The sequence below is a fragment of the Sinocyclocheilus grahami genome, unplaced genomic scaffold (assembly GCF_001515645.1).
Source record: "Sinocyclocheilus grahami isolate Dianchi unplaced genomic scaffold, SAMN03320097.WGS_v1.1 scaffold1955.1, whole genome shotgun sequence".
NCBI lineage: Eukaryota > Metazoa > Chordata > Actinopteri > Cypriniformes > Cyprinidae > Sinocyclocheilus > Sinocyclocheilus grahami.
In genome coordinates this window covers 103,920-113,232 of record NW_015507134.1, presented here as the reverse complement: position 1 = coordinate 113,232, position 9,313 = coordinate 103,920, and the positions used below count along the sequence as shown (strand labels likewise).

Here is a 9,313-nt window from a genome sequence, read left to right as displayed (position 1 = left end):
TCCTGGATCAGTAACAAACACAAACATTGCATATTCATGGGTTTCAGTCACGTGATTTTTTTTGTTGTGGCCGCCATCTTTAGGACCTTGCGTAGCCTCTCCTTGGTGATCGGAAACCAAAATAACACTTCACCAACAACGGAAAACAATGGTATTTAAAAAAAATAGATACTTTAGGATTAGATCCTTATTTACTGTCAAGCAGCTGCTGACTCCACTAAAGTCGAGTGAAAACTTACCAACTTGACGTTTGCTGATAGGCTGTTTACATCTACCTCGTACACACTCATACACACCATTTTCAGTTAAATTGTCACTTGCTAGAGACTTGTCCATCGGCCCGGATGCCTGCGTACTCACAGATGATTCTGGGCCGAATCCACCGGACCGTAACTCGCAGACACTGCCGCATCCAAGCTTGACTTAGCCCAGTTTCATTTCTAGATCTGCTGTACTGCTCATTAATATTTCATTTAAAATTGATAATGTTACCTAGACAAAACCTGTCATTTTAATTATATAGATTATAATACATAACACGACTAAACAAATCTATAAACATCTCATTATTATGAAAGCAATTTTAAAGTCCATTTAAGAACTCGCTTGACCAAGCTGGCATGAGGAAAATGTATTTACAAAATTTATTTACAAAACCATGCAATTACAGCAAAAAAGCTGCAGTTATACAATGTTTAGATAAATGTAAATTTACCCATGCATTTACTTGAGGCATAAGGCATTTATATGTACACTTGGACTGTAACATTTAATAAATAAAGGTTAAAACATAAAAAAATGTAAAAGGTGTTTTGAAAAACAAATTGGTATATGTGAACCTGCAGCACAAAAGCAGTGTTAAGTCGCTGGGGTATATTTGTAGCAATAGCCAACAATACATTGTATGGGTCAAAATTATACATTTTTCTTTTATGCCAAAAATCATTAGGATATTAAGTAAAGATCATGTTCCATGAAGATATTTTGTAAATTTCCTACCGTAAATATATCAAAACTTAATGTTTGATTAGTAATATGCATTGCTAAGAACTTCATTTGGACAACTTTAAAGATGATTTTCTCAATATTTAGATTTTTTTGCACCCTCAGATTCCAGATTTTCAGATAGTTGTATCTCAGCCAAATATTGTCCTATCCTAACAAACCATACAACAATGGAAAGATTAATTATTCAGCTTTCAGATGATGCATACATCTCAATTTCACAAAATTGACTCTTAAAGAGTAACTCCACCCCAAAATGAATATTTAGTCATTAATCACTTACCCTCATGTCGTTCCAAACCCGTGAAAGCTTTGTTCGTCTTCGGAACACAGTTTAAGATATTTTGAATGAAAACCGAGAGGCTTGTGACTGTCACATTCACTGCCAAGTAACTTGCTGTCAAGGTCCAGAAAAGTGGCTCTTCTGTGTCAGCTGCGCTGCACGGATGCACTGTTTTCTTTCAAATCACAGCGTAAATACACGTAGAAAACGTATCCTTGTGTCGCGGCTGACACAGAAGAGCGTATGCTGCCTGCGTTCGGCTCATATTCTCCAAAATGGTGCTACGGTGATGTTCGTCAAAGTTTAGTGCAGCGTAACTAGACTCACATAACTGTACTTAGATCAAAGATCAAAAACATCTCGTTGATTTATTAGCTTTAGGTGGAGCATAACGAAAGTTTTCTGGCAAATCAGTAGTCTCGCACACAAATTTAACCTTTTGCAAGTTTCATTAACTAACATGTAAAAACACATCTATGCTTACGAGAAATATTTAATCAAAAGAATCCCATGCATCCACATCTCTTGGTAAATAATCCATTGTGATTGGCTGTTATCACAGCCCAGAACACCGCAACACTGTGTGACGTCACATGAAACCTATGAATTAACTGTGTGTTGTTGTTATATGAAGGCACCTTTGCTTTATCAGAGAGATTTCCCCCGTCACATGGATAAAGTTTAAAACATTCATCAACTCTTTATTACTCACATTCAGTGTTATAGAAAAGAACCATCATGACAGACATTCACAAAAGCATACACTACCTGTCACAAGTTTGTGAACAGGAAGATTTTTAATGTTTGTTAAAGAAGAATTCTGCTAAAGTATAGCAAAAACATTTTGCTAAATGTATAAATGTTTACAAAGATGTTTCTTGAGCAGCAAAGCAGCATATTATACTGATTTCTGAAGATCATGTGAGACTTAAGACTGGAGTAATGATGCTGAAAATACAGCTGTGCATCACAGAAATACATTACAGTTTAACACATATTCACTTAGAAAACAGCTGTTTTAAATAGTACAAATATTTCAAAATGTTACTGTTTTTGCTGTAGTTTGGATCAAATAAATGCAGGCTTAGTGAGCAAAAGAGACTTATTTAAAAAAAACATTAAAAATCTTACTGATCCCAAACTTTTGACCGTTAGTGTAAATTGTAAGAAATAAAAGCTGCAGTTTGAGACCAGAAATGCATCAGGTAACTGTTAAAAACTGTGTGTGTGTGTGTGTTTGTATGTAAGAGGAATTAATTTCTGTGTTCAAGAACGACTCTGAGACTCGAGAGGTGAGCTAATCATTTCTCTTTCCTGCACAGGGTCTGTGGAGCGTCACGGATAACTTCACCAGTTAAACTCTGTCTCCTCTTGATTGTGTTTATTACTGGCTGTTTGTTTGTTTAGCTCAGTGAAAATGCTGGCGTTAGATGTGATTCTTGGTGTGAATTCATGCTCATCTCGACAGCAAATGATGTTGTGTTGTGCTGACATGAATCTGTTTTCTCTCAGGACTACATCCATCGTGTGGGCCGCACCACCAGAGCAGAGAGATCTGGGAAATCCATCACCTTCGTCACACAGTCAGTCTCAGTCTTTCTATCTCGTGAGCGCCGTTTGAGTTAGGGTTACTCAGAAGAGATAATTCATGACACACTCTGCAGTCCAGCCAAGATTTGTAATCCTTCTCAATAATTGAAGGCCCAGAGTAAATCATGCTTGTGTTTCTCTGGATGTGTTTTTTGGTTTTCAGTGTGAATCAAACTGAAGCTGTGATTTCACTAGCTTTATTTTGGTAGTGTGACTTTCACTCAACCACTGATAAACTTTGTTTTCTTACTTTACAAATGTGACCCTGGAGCACAAAACCAGTCATAAGGGTCAGTTTTTTGACATTGATATTTTTTTAAATTGAGATTTGTACATCATCTGAAAGCAGAATAAATAAGCTTTCCATTGATATATGGTTTGTTAGGATAGGACAATATTTGGCTGAGATACAACTATGAAAATCTGGAATCTGAGGGAGCAAAAAAAATCTAAATATTGAGAGAAACTCCAAATACACCTAGCAGAAGAAGCCCAGAGAACTACAGCTCTGTGTAGTAAATGCTGCTCCATCTGAAAGCAGGTGATGGAGATTTACTACTGATCACAGAACCGCTTTACTGATGAGATGCGCACGACAATCACATTCGATTAATCGTGCAGCCCTAATCTTTAATTAATATTCTAATGATTTTTGGCATAAAAGAAAAATTGATAATTTTGACAAATATTCCTGTGCTGCTTATGACTGCTTTTGTGCTGCAGGATCACAAATATTCCCTGAGTAAAAGTGATTAGCATTAGCATGAAATCATCTGATCAGATCGTTGTTCATGAACACTCGTGTTGATCTGATGTCAGAATCACAGATTTATGAACAAGTTTTTGTTTTTTTTAGTTTAATTCTTCAGTGTCTGTGTGTTAGTAAAGAATGTTAGACACATTCTATCATTGTGTTCTCACGCTCTGTTTGTGCAGGTATGATGTGGAGCTGTTCCAGCGAATCGAAGCGCTGATCGGGAAGAAACTGCCCAGCTTCCCCACACAGGAAGAGGAAGTAATGATGCTGCTGGAGCGAGTGAGCGAAGCGCAGAGATTCGCTCGGATCGTACGTGCTCCTTCTGTGTTTGTGTGTGAGAGCTCTGATGAAGGTGAGTCTGATGAATGCATGTGTGTCTGTTTCTGTGTCAGGAGATGAAGGAAAGCTCAGAGAAGAGGAAGCGGTCCAAAGCAGACGAGGAAGCGGCTGATGACGGAGAACAGTCGAGCGGCGTGAGGAAGAAGATCAAGGGCGGCTCCTTCAGAGGAAGAGCGAAGCGAGGACGCTGAGACTCTGCTGGAGTTTGATTTAGTACATCTAATAAATAATGCGTTTTTCCACATTACAGCATCTTGCTTTTTATTTTGGCTTTTTGACCACAAATAGTGTGTCTGATAGAAGTGAAAGTCAAGTCAAGTCACCTTTATTTATATAGCGCTTTTAACAATACCGATTGTGTCAAAGCACTTTACAGTATTAAATAGTAAAATAGTGTGTCAATAATGCAAAAGGACAATAGTAAACACTCATTTTGCAGTTAAAGGCAGTTCATCATTGAATTCAGTGATGTCATCATCCAGCTCAGTTCAGTTTAAATAGTATCTGTGCAATCAAGTCGACGATATCACTGGACATTAAGTGTCCCCAACTAAGCAAGCCAGATCTCCGCTGACATTCAGGGCTGTAGAGGTCCTCTCTAGGTGCTGATCCACCATCTGGGCTGGATACGTACTGGATACTGCAGTGACCATCTGATCTGGATACAGACTGGATCTGCTGGCAACGGTGACCTCGGAATAAGAGAGAAACAGACTAATATTAGCGTAGATGTCATTCTTCTAGCGATGTAGCAAGTACAGCGGGTGTTATGGGAAGTGTTCCCGGTTCCGGTTGACCTAATTAATACGGGCTAAAAATCCTTTAACGGATTTGAATATTAGAAATGTGTTAGTGTGTTATGTGTAAACCAGGTTAAAGAGATGGGTCTTTAATCTAGATTTAAACTGCAAGAGTGTGTCTGCCTCCCGAACAATGTTAGGTAGGTTATTCCAAAAATCCTTTAACAGATTTGAATATTGGAAGCGTATTAGTGTGTTATGTGTAAACCAGGTTAAAGAGATGGGTCTTTAATCTAGATTTAAACTGCAAGAGTGTGTCTGCCTCCCGAACAATGTTAGGTAGGTTATTCCAGAGTTTGGGCGCTAAATAGGAGAAGGATCTTCCGCCGGCAGATGATTTTGATATTCTAGGTATTATCAAAGTGCTAGAGTTTTGAGAACGCAGCGGACGTGGAGGACTATAATGCGATAAGAGCTCGCTCAAGTACTGAGGTGCTAAACCATTCAAGGCTTTATAAGTAATAAGCAAGATTTTAAAATCTATACTGTGTTTAATAGGTAGCCAGTGCAGTGTTGACAGAAATGGGCTAATATGGTCATACTTCCTGGTTCTAGTAAGAACTCTAGCTGCTGCATTTTGGACCAGCTGGAGTTTGTTTATTAAGCGTGCAGAACAACCACCCAATAAAGCATTACAATAATCTAACCTTGAGGTCATAAACGCATGGATTAACATTTCTGCATTTGACATTGAGAGAATAGGTCGTAATTTAGATATATTTTTGAGATGGAAAAATGCAGTTTTACAAATGCTAGAAATGTGGCTTTCAAAGGAAAGATTGCTATCAAATACCACACATAGGTTCCTAACTGATGACGAAGAATTGACAGAGCAGCCATCAAGTCTTAGACAGTATTCTAGGTTATTACGTGTGGATTTTAGGTCCTATAATTAACACCTCTGTTTTTTCCGAATTTAGCAGTAAGGATTACTTAGCAGTAAGCAGTAAGTCATCCAGTTTTTTATATCGACTATGCATTCCGTTCAAATTGGTATGTTTCGCCGGGCTGCGAAGAAATATAGAACTGAGTATCATCAGCATAACAGTGAAAGCTAACACCGTGTTTCCTGATAATATCTCCCAAGGGTAACATGTAAAGTGTGAAAAGTAACGGTCCTACTACTGAGCCTTGAGGTACTCCATACTGCACTTGTGATCGATATGATACCTCTTCATTCACTGCTACAAATTGATGGCGGTCAGATAAGTAAGATTTGAACCATGCTAATGCACTTCCACTAATGCTAACAAAGTTTTCTATTCTATTTAAAAGAATGTTGTGGTCAATAGTGTCGAACGCAGCGCTAAGATCCAGTAGCACTAATAGAGAGATACAACCACGATCAGATGATAAGAGCAGGTTATTTGTAACTCTAATGAGAGCAGTCTCAGTACAATGATACAGTCTAAATCCTGACTGGAAATCCTCACAGATACCATTTTTCTAAGAATTTTCTTATTCTAAGAAGGAATATAATTGTGAGGATATTACCTTTTCTAGTATCTTTGAAAGAAAAGGGAGATTCGAGATCAGTCTGTAATTAACTAGTTCTTTGGGGTCAAGTTGTGGTTTTTTGATGAGAGGCTTAATAACAGCCAGTTTGAAAGTTTTGGGGACATATCTTAATGACAATGATGAACTAATAATAGTCAGAAGAGGATCTATGACTTCTGGAAGCATCTCTTTTAGGAGCTTAGATGGAATAGGGTCTAACATACTGTACATTGGTTTAGATGATTTAACAAGTTTATACAAATCTTCCTCTCCTATAGTAGAGAATGAGTGGAATTGTTCCTCAGGGGATCTATCTGATGTGATACTGTAGCTGACGGCTGCATGGTTACAATTTTATCTCTAATAGTATCGATCTTGGAAATAAAGTAGTTCATAAAGTCGTTACTGCTATGCTGTTGGGAAATGTCAACACTTGTTGATGCTTTATTTTTGTGAGTAGGTCCTGAGATGTGTTGTCTAACCTCAATAGAGTTCAGAATGTCTATGAATGCTGATCCCAATGCATCTTTTTCATTATCAACATGGATATTAAAATCACCAACAATTAAAACTTTATCTGCAGCCAGCACTAACTTGGATATAAAATCAGCACATTCTATAATAAAGTCTGTATGGTGCCCTGGTGGTATACAGTAGCCAGTACAAACATCACAGGGGATTTATCATTAACACTTGTTTCTCTGGATAATGTTATATGAAGCACCATTACTTCACCCTCTGAGGAATACTGAAAACATTGTTATTATTTGAAACAACACCTCCCCCTTTACCTTTTGGACACGGCTCATGATTATAACAGTAATCTTGGGGGGTAGACTCATTTAAAATAATGTAATCATCAGGTTTTAGCCAGGTTTCTGTCAAACAGAGCACATCTAGTATATGATCAGTGATCATATCATTTACAAAAAGGGCTTTCGTAGAAAGGGACCTGATATTCAATAAGCCAAGCTTTATCATTTGTTTATCCGTATTGCATCTGTTTTTTATTTGTTGAACATCTATTAAATTAAATTGTTACTCTTAAATTGGTTTGGACACTTTTTTTGTATTTTCTAGTTCAGGGAACAGGCACAGTCTCTATAGTGTGATATCTAGGTGAAAGAGTTTCTATGTGCTGAGAATTAACTGATTTCTGTGACGTGAGGCGGCTAGCAGACGGTCGGTTTAGCCAGTCTGTCTGCTTCCTGACCTGGGCCCCAGTTAGTCAAGTACAAACTCTAATACTATGTGACATATTTCTAGACAGAAGAGCGGCACCACCCCAGGAGGGATGAAGACCATCCCTTTTCAACAGGTCAGGTCTGCCACAAAAACTTGTCCAATTATCTATGAAACCTATGTTATTCTGCGGACACCACTTAGACATCCAGCCATTGAGTGACGACAGTCTGCTCTGTATCTCATCACCACGGTAAGCAGGGAGGGGACCAGAGCGTATTACAGTGTCTGACATCATACTTGCAAGTTCACACCTCTTTAATGTTATTTTTAGTAACATTCTTAACGCTTCTCGCTGGGTCTCGCAGAGCATCTTGCTGCACTCTCTGTTGGACCAAGCTGAACGCTTTTCAAACTTGTGCTGTTTTGTTCATACGCAACAGAAATGGCTCCAATAAATGAGATTTTGGTCAACTTTGCCTTGGCACCAGTGCGTGCACTCACAAACTTTGTCACACCGGCAGAAAAATGCGACCATTTTGTCACAGTCTGTAGCTCAGTTTAGTTTTTTGTATGTAGCTAGTAGGCACTAGACAGACTATAAAAATTATATTAAACAATTTCGTTTTGAGCCAAATGCTCATCACTTTTGACTGGTATCAACTTTTAACTCAACAATTGTATTCGAAGGTGGAAGAATGCTAATTTAAAAAACAAAATGTTAATTTTATAATCATCAGCCATTGTAGCAGACTGCTGTAAATTAATAAGGGAATGTAAACATTTTGTTGGTCTTACCTTGTAAATGGCATGCTTGACAGAGGGGTTTTGTCGTTGTTGTTTTTTATTCAACTTTGGCAGAATCGACTGCAGTACAGTGCACCGTGATGGCATCATAAACGTTGATTGGCTCGTGCAGTTGTTGTCCCAGGAACATCCTACAAGATATTGGTCTCAGGACAAGTCAAGTCACCTTTATTTATATAGCGCTTTTAACAAATCAGATTGTGTCAAAGCAACTGAACAGCATTAATTAGGAAAATAGTGTGTCAATAATGTAAAATGACAATAGTAAACACTCATTTTTCAGTTAAAGACAGTTCATCATTCAATTCAGTGATGTCATCATCCAGCTCAGTTCAGTTTAAATAGTATCTTTGCAATCATTTGCAATCAAGTCAACAATATCGCTGGAAATGAAGTGTCCCCAACTAAGCAAGCCAGAGGCGACAGCGGCAAGGAACCAAAACTCCATCGGTGACAGAATGGAGATAAAATCCGGGTGACAACAGTGACCATCTGATCTGGATACAGACTGGATCTGGTGGCTACGGTGACCTCGAAATAAGAGAGAAACAGACTAATATTAGCGTAGATGCCATTCTTCTAGTGATGTAGCAAGTACATCGGGTGTTATGAGAAGTGTTCCCGGTTCTGGTTGACCTAATTAATGCAGCCTAAAAATCCTTTAACGGATTTGAATATTAGAAACGTATTAGTGTTGTGGGATTACAAATTTAAGAATCTGTTTAAAATTTGCTGATCCTATGTTCTGACATAGTATCACATGAAAAACTAAGGTGAAGTACATTGTATTTAGCATTTAAGGTAAATGACATCAGACAAATGATTATCTTAAGCAAAGTGGAGCAAGAGGTTCCTGTCTATTCCTGTTCTCTTATTGTTAGTCAAATGAACCAGATTACTGAGACCATCACCTTTTGTTTGTAATGGCTCTTGGTGCCTCTGCCCCAGTCTTTGAGTAGTTATACTGATTGAATTAGGACGGTCAGACTGATTGGATTAGCACCTATGCATTTGAATGACACTGTTATGCTGATGAGATCAAGGCTGGGAAAA

General features: G+C 38.1%; 1 long non-coding RNA gene across 1 annotated transcript; it reads left to right on the top strand.

The window, feature by feature from the left end:
* Nucleotides 1–2,777: 2,777 nt before the first annotated feature.
* Nucleotides 2,778–4,211, top strand: LOC107573473 (uncharacterized). Its single transcript, XR_001607511.1, has 3 exons — nucleotides 2,778–2,871; nucleotides 3,815–3,944; nucleotides 4,028–4,211. It is a non-coding gene; the product is annotated as an uncharacterized lncRNA (long non-coding RNA).
* The last annotated feature ends 5,102 nt before the right edge of the window (nucleotides 4,212–9,313 follow it).